The following is an 11626-nucleotide window of genomic DNA, read 5'->3' as shown; positions in this document are numbered from 1 at the left end:
AGCATATCTGAGGTTGTTGATATTTCAAAGGTATGCAACCAATATTGTTGCCCTAAACGGCCACGGCCAGGTGTACCTGAAGGAGAAATCTCCACACCCATCACTCAGCCCGGACACTGAGGTCCTCCAAGGGCCTTCTAGTGGTTCCCTCACAGCGAGAAGTAAAGTTACAGGGAACCAGGCAGAGGGCCTTCTCGGCAGTGGCACCGTCACTGTGGAACGCCCTCCCATCACATGCCCTCCCATCACAACTTTTAGAAGACACCCAAAGACGGCCACGTATTGGGAATAATAATAATAATAATAATAATAATAATAATAATAATAATAATAATAATACTTGTTGTTGTTGTATAAAAGACTCCTGCCTTACAGGGAGTTAGGACTAGAGGACCGTTGTGGTCCCTTCCAACTCTATGTCCTAAACCTCAGCATACCCTGAAATAATTCCTGATAGGACACACAATCCCAAGGGCAACATTAGAGAGTAGTCAGACAGTCCAAATGGTCAAATACCAGTTCAGGTCCAAGACAACAGACAAAGTTTAAAATTAATCTGTAAGGCCAGGTTCCCACCTCTGTAGAAGATCCAGGGCTGGCACACCTGGGGTAAGTCCTGAAGTCATGCTGGTCCAGTGGCATTCCCAAAGCATGGAGCTGTGTTCCATCAATTGCGAAAGTTGAGCAGATTCTGTTTCCCTTGTATCTTTCTCAAACTTGCTTGATGCACTTGAGTTTGCTCCAGCTGAGCAGCTGTGCTTCTCCACTTGACAAAGCATGTGATCCTCACCTGAGCCCTGAGCCTAATCCAGCTGAGTGACCACAACCTCCTCCCAGACCTAACAAGTCTCATGATCGTCACCTGGTCCACTAGTGAGCTGGGCTGTGTTCGCTTGCCTGCCTCAGTCTCCTGAAGGGCACTTCCCACTGTTCCTGATGCCTCAGAACCCCCAATATCCATGGAACTGGGGGCTCCACTGGTTCTGGAGATGTGTCTCCTTCTCCTGGCTCCTGTGTACCGTCTTCTACCCCTTTGATGTCCTTCAATGTCCCGTGAGTATCTCCAAATCCCCAATCTCCCCATCCCCAACTTCAGCTTGTCCCTGGGCTACATCTTCCACTGTGAAAAGATCTGAAAATAATTAATTTGGCTTCTCTGCAATCTCTTTGTCCTCCTTTAGCACACCTTTGTCTCCCTTGAAAGGTCCATCTACCTTCCTAGGTCGGCTCCTATTACCAATATATTTAAATATTTTGTTGTCGTCGGTCTTAATGTTTTTAGGATCAGTGCTCCTTGAAATCTCCTCCTCCTCGTTTGCATCCCTTATTGTGTGCTTATTGTATCGAATCACAGAATATTTTATACATCTGTTCTCTTCTTGTGGGTTGACTTGCATGGTTCAACTCTGGTTGGCTAATGTGGGGGTGGGTTTTGCCTTGTGGCTGAAGCGAGACTTTTTACCGATTTTAACGCTTGTGAAATTGTTCATAGCTGAGAAATGCTAAACGCACCGCAAGGAGCGTCCCCACCCCCATCGTTCTGCTTGGACACTGAGGTCCAGTACCGAGGGCCTTCTGGCGGTTCCCTCGTTGCGAGAAGCCAAGTTGCAGGGAACTAGGCAGAGGGCCTTCTCGGTGGTGGCGCCTGCCCTGTGGAACACCCTCCCAACAGATGTCAAAGAGGAAAACAACTACCAGACTTTTAGAAGACATCTGAAGGCAGCCCCTGTTTAGGGAGGCTTTTAATGTTTAATAGATTATTTTATTTCATTTTTTTGTTGGAAGCAGATGGGCGGGGTATAAATAATAAATTATTAGGAGGAGGAGGAGGAGGAGGAGGAGGAGGAGGAGGAGGAGGAGGAGGAGGAGGAATATTAAAGTTCTGAACCTGAAGGTGAATTTAGCCATTCTTGGCAATTCTATCTTACTTAAAATTCATTAAATATTTTCTGCAAATAATCCTTAGTCTGCTTAAGCAATGAAATCTGAATATGCATCCTGTACACTTGGAGGTGTTTCCATAGATCACCTTTTCCTATTGGTTGACTATAACGCTTGGAATCGTGTTCCTCCGATTGAATATTTATGCCGATTCTCCACACTCAGCTGCCAACAAACTCATTTGCTAGAATATTTATGGAAAAGCAAACAGAAGAGAAGGGATGAGAGGAAATCGACTTTCATTCAAGCAAAATACTTATGTAAAAAGTGTTTAAGGTAGTCATCCAGTATTAATTAAGGAAGGAAGGAAATGGTTTCCAAGTTAGATGAGGCAAAAACCAATATAGCGAATGTGTTTTTGTACATTGAGTCAATCTTCCAGGCGCACACATCCATATAGACCCCTTTCCTCGTGAAACCTATTAAAGCTCACTTTCCTGTCAAGAGTAGGAACAAGAAATTCGACATGTACTCTAAAGAAGTGCAAGTCAAATCATTTCAAGCTGAGCCGCAGTTTGTAGTAAATATGTAAGATCTGAATTTAGTGGGGGAATCAACAAAAGGATAAGTAGCTTTTCAGTATTGCCAAGAGCACTCCACGTTAAAACACCAAGCTCAGCTGCCATTTCAAAACACAGACACCCCAATGTTCCAAAAGTTATGCCGCATTATAAGGAAGGGATATATATTTTCATCAGCTACCTTGCAGTCAGCTGTAAACCACTGAAAGGGTTAAGGAGCTTTTTTTTCTGGGGGGGGGGAAATACATCTCAACCCACTGCTTTAAACGTTGTCTGCTTAATTAATGGTTGCTAGCTCTGTATGAACTGTTGTTGTTCATCTTTGGCTCACAGGTATTTTATTTTTAATTTTTTTTAAAAAGCCACATGTCAGAGAAATGCACGCACATTATTGCTTCTCGCCCACCTTGCAACCGTAAAAGTCAGTATGGATGAAACTGTAGCTGGAGCCTCACCTCCAGGACAAAGAGGCGGAGAGGCATCTTTTAGTTGCTTTGACTTACCATCCCAAGCAGTGGGTGGTCCAAGGAACTCCATTAGCTTGCTGAAAAGCAACAACAAAAAGTTGTCTTTATGCAGGAGGGAGTTCTTTTTAGACCCTCCTCCCCCATACATAGGGAGGCGGGTGGCGCTGTGGGTTAAACTACTGAGCCTAGGGCTTGCTGATCAGAAGGTCGGCGGTTCGAATCCCTGCGATGGGGTGAGCTCCCATTGCTCGGTCCCAGCTCCTGCCAACCTAGCAGTTCGAAAGCACGTCAAAGTGCAAGTAGATAATAGGAACCGCTACAGCGGGAAGGTAAATGGCGTTTCCGTGTGCTGCTCTGGTTCACCAGAAGCGGCTTTGTCATGCTGGCCACATGACCTGGAAGCTGTACGCCGGCTCCCTCGGCCAATAACGCGAGATGAAGGCCGCAACCCCAGAGTCGGCCACGACTGGACCTAATGGTCAGGGGTACCTTTACCTTTTACCCCCATAAATACAGCTTTTTAAAGGGGGGAGGGAATCTATCGTAAACTGCACCAGGCCACATAGTCCCCTTGCCAGTTGAGGGGAGCAAAAGGAGCGCTGTGCCAACAACCTCAGTCTGACCTGAGCTGCTCTTCACCTGCCTGCCTGCCTTCCTACTTTAAGGTGACCAGATTTTTTTCAATGAATCCGGGAACACTTTTCAACTTCCTACTAAGTAGGTGGATTTTGTCAGGGGACTGATTTGTCCCTGGGAAAGGGGGGTGTCTGGCAACCTTATCCTACTTACAATCAGCCCCAATGATTGGTCCTGCCTATTAGCTTCCTCCTCCTCCATCTCAGTGTTGCCAGAATGATGGGGACAAAGCTAGAATTTGTTGCCCTCTGCCCTACCAGTTCCAATGGACACCAGCCACCACTACTAGCAGAGACCTTCTGCTTCACAATATGTGCTCTGTTACTTTTTCTGTCACTGTATGGTACTTGCGTGTGATTTTCAGGGCTGGCAGGAGTGAGCTGGCCCTCTCAAGTGCCAGATAGGAATGGACCCAATTCTGATTTTCCTCCGCTTCCTTCCCCCCGCCCCCAGCCATCAATTCAGTTTTCCACATTTCTACACAGAGTTTGAGAATTCTTTTCTTAAAGTCCTGCTGGACTATTTTCGGTGTCTTGGTGCCAAACTATCCTGATATCTGAAGAATATCTGAAGAAGGTATCTGAAGAAGTGTGCATGCACACGAAAGCTCATAGCAAAATAAAAACTTAGTTGGTCTTTAAGGTGCTACTGAAGGAATTTTTTTATCCTGATATACACATTTGTGTGCGCAGTTTTGCCCAATATACACAGTTTTGCAAAGCAATCCTCCACAATATAATGCACGTTTGTTATTTTCACCAAATTGTGCGGGGTTTTTTTGCACACTTTAGCAGAGTATATGCATTCTTGCACACATTCCTTGGTGGAAGAACTGCGTTGCAAAATTCAGAGAAGAGCGACTTTGGAAGGCTGGGTGTGATTTGGTTCACAATTGGTTTCAGCAAGTGCAGATTAGATCATTGGAATGTGAATTGAATTGCATTTGTCCCCCATCCCTATTGGCAGGGGAGAAGAGTTAGCAGGGTTTCCTCTAAAGCTCCCCCCCCCTATTTCCCTCTGTTGAAACTCAGCGCTGATGGTTCCATGTGGCCTGTCCCTTACACCCTTGTCACCTGTTTTGAAGATTCAGCTTCTATACATGGAAACGGAGCAGGGAGCATATTTCTTATTTTCACAATATTTCCACAGTCACTTTTTCCATGGATCTTCTCTATATTACTAATATTTTTCAGCCCTGTGTGGGAGAACCGCCCAACCCCCCCCCCTAAATCTGGCACTGCTGATGTCTCAGCTCCCTTGGGACATGGAGATGTTTTATGAAAAACCACTGATTCACCTAATCAGGTCCTTACAAATGATCTGGCTGCCACATGGACATGGCTTTTTGGTGCCAATCATACTGCATACATCTCTTAAGGAGACAGCCTCCATGCTCAGCTTTGGGATTCCAAAAGCCAAATCATTATTTTGGAAAGCCCTAACAAATTCGAATGTCCTCTTCTTCTTTGGCGATCACTCGTAGCCGAGTAAGATTGTCTTCCATAAACACGGTTTTAACAATGGGTTCGTAAGTGACTGTGGAGGCCAGTTCTGTAAGGCTGGGTCTGGTTGTACTCCACCAAATATAATAGAAAATATCAAATATCATCTCCCTGTGCCAGCAAAACATGGGATATAGGTATTACCATCTTTATTTCCAGACATCAAAAGCTAGAATTTAATGTAGGGGTACTAAAAACCATGTTTTAGTGCTTTGTGTAGTACCACAAGCTACAAATATGGAGGGCTTATTTATTTTCCCCACACACATCTTCATGCCTGTTTATGGGACCATAAAGTCAACAGGATCAAAACCTCCAAACAAGAGTTTGTGTGAATGGTTTTTTATGATCAAGTTCAAGTTGTTCTGATGTTTATGGAGAATGACGGCCCAGAGAGAGAGAGAGAGGAAAGTATTCTAGACACACAGAATGAAGAAACTGTCAATGTTCTATAATCCACAAGTAATCTTGCCCTTGGAGGAGATTGTGTTTTCACTTGCTCAGATAAATATATAGTGAAGTTCATGCATCTTGAAATAGAAACACGAGCTGACTTTCGGAACGCAGGCCAAAGAAACCATTAAGGGGAAGCAAACACAAAGCGCTTTCTCTTGTTAGGCTGTATATTCTTGCCAGAATGTTCTATACAAAGAAATGCAGAAAATGGAACCCATAAGCATTCTGTCCAAATATTTCCCCCCACATTTTGCAGCTCACTATCCTGGTATGAAGAGTTATTGTACGTGCCCTCGTTTTACTCACATGTAATTAAAACTGGAATATTTAGCAGTTGCCACTTGTTGTCTTGCCTTGGGAACGCAGTATTTATTTTGTGTATTTAAAGCATGGAAGCTTAGAAATTATAAAGTTAACCCAGGTGTTGGGTCTAGTGGGCACATTTGGGGTTTTTTTTTTGGGGGGGGAAGTAATGGACTCCACAGTGTGTGGCATAACACAAAACGGCTGCCGCATCTGAAGGACCTGAAAAAGAGACAGGACCACAAAATGGAGGAAGCTATGGGAAAAGGACACACCTCTGTTGTACTTACAGAGAAACATCCTTTGCGCCTTTCCTCTGTTCAGTGTGGCATCCAATGAAATGTGTGCATGTTCAATGTGGCAGACGCCAAACCAGTGCAAATTCAAACTGGGCAGGAAGAGCAGTCTTTCTTTCATTGTAGATTTCCGTGGGGATATTTATGGGGTGCTATTAGAGTGTGTTAACCTGTCAATTAAACTCCCTTTATTAGTTTTGTCCCATGCTCAAGCTAGGATATTAGATGGGCTCAGAGTTAACTTCCAGAGGAGTTGAAAATGGCCGAAATTGCACATCCTGGCGGAAGGCACATGTCTTCAAATGCAGGTCTGCTCCCACCACGCCAAAAATGTGCTTGTGCAATTGTATCCCCAGTGGTGCTGTGAAATGCCTCGTTCGTGTGTGCGATTTCTGGTTCCTCCATCTGACTGGTTATTGTTGGAAGTAGAATGCTGAAGTTGATAGAGCTTTTATGTGGTTAAGTAAAGGTAAAGGTAAAGAGACCCCTGACCATTAGGTCCAGTCGTAACCAACTCTGGGGTTGCGGCGCTCATCTCGCATTATTGGCTGAGGGAGCCAGCGTACAGCTTCCAGGTCATGTGGCCAGCATGACAAAGCCGCTTCTGGTGAACCAGAGCAGCGCATGGAAACGCCGTTTACCTTCCCGCTTGGAGCGGTACCTATTTATCTACTTGTACTTTGAGGTGCTTTCGAACTGCTAGATTGGCAGGAGCTGGGACCAAGCAACGGGAGCTCACCCCGTTGCGGGGATTTGAACCGCCAACCTTCTGATCGGCAAGCCCTAGGCTCTGTGGTTTAACCCACAGCGCCACCTGTGTCCCATTATGCTGTTAAATAGCATGGCATAAATGCATTTGCTTGTACAGTGGTGCCTCGCTAGACGAATTTAATTCGTTCCACGGGTCTATTCTTATAACGAAAAATTTGTCTAGCGAATCCCATAGGAATGCATTGAATTTTTTTGAATTTTTTTTTTTGCCCATAGGAACGCATTAATTGAATTTCAATGCATTCCTATGGGAAACCGTGATTTGCTAGACGAATTTTTCGTAACACGAATTCGTCTAGCGAGGCAACCTCTAGAAAAATCCTTTCTTTAAGCGATAATTTTGTCTTACGGGGCGTTTGTTAAGCGAGGCGCCACTGTACTAATTTGGGGGGGGGGATTCAGCTGAAGGACCAGGGGAAAGTATGGGTGCGAGTGGCCACAACATTTGAGATGGTAGAAAGTGTTTATTGCTTCAGTGATGCAAAAGTTAAAGCTTACAATTTCCATGCCTTGGGGCGGAGAAATGAATTTGTAAGCATCTTAAGCTAAAACAAATAAATGTAACCTAGAAATTTTATACATCATTCTTTTCCTTTTCTTAAAAAGTTCAGCTTAAATGAGTCTCCCACTCTTCTCCCACCCAAGCACTCATCAGGTGCATGCCTAGTTACAGGGCCGTCTTAAGCGTATCTAGCGCCCTGGTGCGAAGAGCCCTCCGGCGTGCCCCCCCCCATTTCGCAGTGCGGCTGTCTGGCGAGCGCAGCGTGTAGCGCGGCTGCCGCAGGCACAGCAGCGCGGCGCCCCCTGGTGCCCTGGCGCATTGCGCCACCCAGCCTTGCCTTAGAGCCAGCCCTGCCTAGTTAGCCTCAACATTATTTCAGCACCAGTTAACCTTCACATCTTCCGTAGAACTTTCCCCCTCCAGTTTCCCCCAAAATGTAATATGCCATTTTAGCCTGGGGAACCACATCCATGGGGAGAATTTCCACCCATCTCATCTTTACTAGGGACACTAAGCCCCACTGGAAACAGTGCCGTTTCTTCTGAGTCATCATGTCCAGGATTGTGCTGTTCCATGTTGGTGGTATATTACTTTTTACAGCCTGCCCACAGATTGGGATGCTGTTGCATGCATCTGATTCCTGATCTGTACGCTAGCAATCCATCGGTCTTCCTGTGCACATAAGGACAGGGGGGGGGGTATTAATACGAGACCTGGCACATGTTTTTAATGGAACGGCGTGTGCATGGTCGCCTCCTGTGAGGAGTCTCAGCTCTAAAGTACCAGAAAGCTGTTGTAGCTCTGCTCTCACCGAGTCCTATTGTATGTACGTCTCTCCTTTTGTCATAACACCACCTCTGAAACATTCACACAGCTTAGTCCCTTTCGCAGAACATTTAGAGGGTGGAATTTTGAAACGTTAAAAAGACTGTTTAAGCGGTGTCAGCTGCCTGACTCATTTCACAAAAGGAAGGAAGCTCTCAAGGAGGAAGTAAATGATAATGTCATATCCTTATATCTTTTGCCCCTTGAATTCTGAGCGGTCCCATACGGCTTTTGCATTTGCCCCTTTTGTTTCTCTCCCTCCACACGTGCCCCCCTTAAAAAGAGGGGGGTTGAGCCTCATACTGCATTCACAACAGAGAGTCAGCCTAGAATTTAGTCTGTGTGTGTGTGTGTGTGTGTGTGTGTGTGTGTGTGTGTGAAGAAAGAAAGAAAGAAAGAAAGAAAGAAAGAAAGAAAGAAAGAAAGAAAGAAAGAAAGAAAGAAAGAAGTCTGGATACTACTAGAAAAGAGATCCTAATCACAACAGAACATTATGCAGAAGCATAAATCATTTTTTAAAGTGTCTTAAATATAATAAAAAGAATAATTAAGAACCAAATGGCCCACTATCTTGACAGTTTAATGATGCCACGAAAGACTGAGGAAGTCTGGCTTTACTACTTTCTCTTTAAAAATAAAAAACAAATCAAAGTTAGACAGTCTCAGAATCATTGAAGTTTACTTTTCACTTTTCATACACACATACAAACACACTTGTGCTTGGCTGCTACAGAAGGCAGGAACGAAGTCGTCACCCTTTGGTATGTGCTGCTGTGTATGCATGTGCCACTCAGAATTGTAGAGTTGGAAGGGACCCCAAGGGCCATCTAGTCCAACCCCCTGCAATGCAGGAATCTCAACCTCCTCTTCAGTCCCTTGCTTCAGCCATTGCCCATTCACTGGAGGGATGACTCCTAAGCTGGGTGCTGTGATTTCCAATTTGGCTTGAGACCTGGTGGTTCTCAATGAAACATTGCCTAGCCCTAGAAGAAATGTAGGTACCCTCACCAGAAACACACACAATAAAATGATTTCATCTCTCTGTCCTTCTAAGCTTACTCCTTAAAAAAAATATCTGGTTAGTTCATAATTTTTTTCAAACGAACCAAAACATTTCCACCTCTGCTTATCTGGTTTTAACCGAGGTATAAACTTTTCTCCATTTTTTTAAAAGGTACTAAATGTCCAAAGACTCACATGAAACAAATGTCAGGATCTGGTTACAGGTAGGTAGCCGTGTTGGTCTGGATCGAAGTAAAATAAAAAAATTCCTTCAGTAGCACCTTAAAGACCAACTAAGTTTTTATTTTGGTATGAGCTTTCGTGTGCATGCACACTTCTTCAGATACAGTGAAATGGAAGTTTCCAGGCACTTATGTAGAGAAGGGGTGGGGAGGGGTGGGGATGGGGAGGGGGGATCACTCAGAAGGGTGGTGGAAATGGGTGATTGACTGACTGATAGCTGTTGATGACCGCAAACGACTGCAAATGGTTTTGCATGAAAAAGCAAGGGTTGAGATGGCTGAAGATCATTTGCTTCCTTCGCTGAAACGAAGAGGGCAAACTCTGTGGACAACCCCCCTGTACACTATGAAAATCCCAAGCCTGATAGCAGTCACTTTGCCATTGAAAATGCTAGGGCTGCTTTAGAAAATGAAATATAATACCACTCCTTGCCACTTGGTTGTGAATATTTGACCTGCTCTTGGTACCCTCAACGTCTGAGGTGAGCTGGCCGATGACTGGTGATAAGATCCTTTCTGTTAAACATCCTCCCCAGGGAAACTCAGTTGGCTCCTTTTGTTCTAACCTGTAGGTGCCAGGAATACTGTTTATTGCTTGGGGCAGCAAGCATTCTTCATCTGGTTCTGTCCTCTGAGGCCTGTTGAGGACAGGCCTTCTCAGTGGTGGCTCCCTAGTTGTGGAATGCTCTCCCCACTAGTACCATCACTGTGTGTCTTTAGCCATTATGTGAAAACATTTTTATTCACTCAGGCCTCCGTATCATAATTTTCTGCTTTTCTTTCAGGGGGTTGTGTTGATTTCCTCTTTCATGCATATTAGCATGGGTATTTTAGGTTTCTTTTATGTCTGTTTTTAATCCTTTTATTTGTAAATCACTTGGAGTTCATTTTTGAAGGGGGAAAATGGACTAACAAATATAAAGATAAACAATGAAGAAGAACAAGAAGACATAGCCCACCTTGTTCTAAACATGCATGCACTGACACAAGATTTGGGATTGGACCTTAGCAAATAAATAATAATAATAATAATAATAATAATAATAATAATAATAATAATAATTTATTATTTATACCCTGCCCATCTGGCTGGGTTTCCCCAGCCACTCTGGGCGGCTTCCAACAGAAAAATGAAATAAAATAATCTATTAAACGTTAAAAGCCTCCCTAAACAGGGCTGCCTTCAGATGTCTTCTAAAAATCTGGTCGCTGTTTTTCTCTTTGACATCTGATGGGAGGGCGTTCCACAGGGCGGGCGCCACCACCGAGAAGGCCCTCTGCCTGGTTCCCTGCAACTTGGCTTCTCGCAACGAGGGAACCGCCAGAAGGCCCTCGGTACTGGACCTCAGTGTCCGGGCAGAACGAATGTCAGGAATTTGTTTAAACCAACCCTTTTCTAAATATTATTTTGTGCTATGAATTCTATTATTAGGAAACCAAATGGACAGTCCCTTCCACTACCCCTAATCTCTTATCTGAATTAAGTGGTGTATCTAGCCATCAAGACGGCACCTGGATCAGCACCCTGGTCCAGATGTGCATCTGCACCTGCCCTGTGCCTGAGATCCTTTCTCCCTGAGCACATCTATCTTGCATGTGGTTTTCTGGTGCTGTGGATTGCCCTTAGCACGACGACCGCAGAACCGAAATGTAATGTTTTTGTTTTGTTTTATTTTATTTTTTAAAACTTACAAGAGAGGATACTGCTTGCTTCTTTCTGGAACTTTTCAAAAACAGAATAGACTACAATTATTTTTAACAATGGGCTTTCTGTGTTGTCAACAATGTGATATTTGTGTGCGTTAACAATAAGCAAACAACATTAATATATCAATGCTTTCTAAAAGACATATCAATTGTAAGGGCTGAGTTGCTTTTAAAACTAACAAGTTAATATATGGGGCAATTCCCAGTTTCTCCTATAGCACCTGGTGATGTCCTTTTGAATAGTTTTGGGTTAAAGCATGACTTTAACGTAAGGTTAGGGCTTATCCAGTCTGCTCCCAGTTTTCCAGCAGAATTTGAGTGATGGTCTAATAGAAAAACACTGTGGTAAAGTACTTCTTGATGGTGGGCAGGGAGAGGGGGTTGAGGAGAATCCTTTTCTATTGCATGGTATCCCATCCCTTACTAAGGATGCAATCCTGTATCCACTTACCTAG

Source organism: Zootoca vivipara, chromosome 3, assembly GCF_963506605.1.
Source record: "Zootoca vivipara chromosome 3, rZooViv1.1, whole genome shotgun sequence".
In the NCBI taxonomy this organism is placed as follows: domain Eukaryota; kingdom Metazoa; phylum Chordata; class Lepidosauria; order Squamata; family Lacertidae; genus Zootoca; species Zootoca vivipara.
This window is presented reverse-complemented; position numbering follows the sequence as displayed.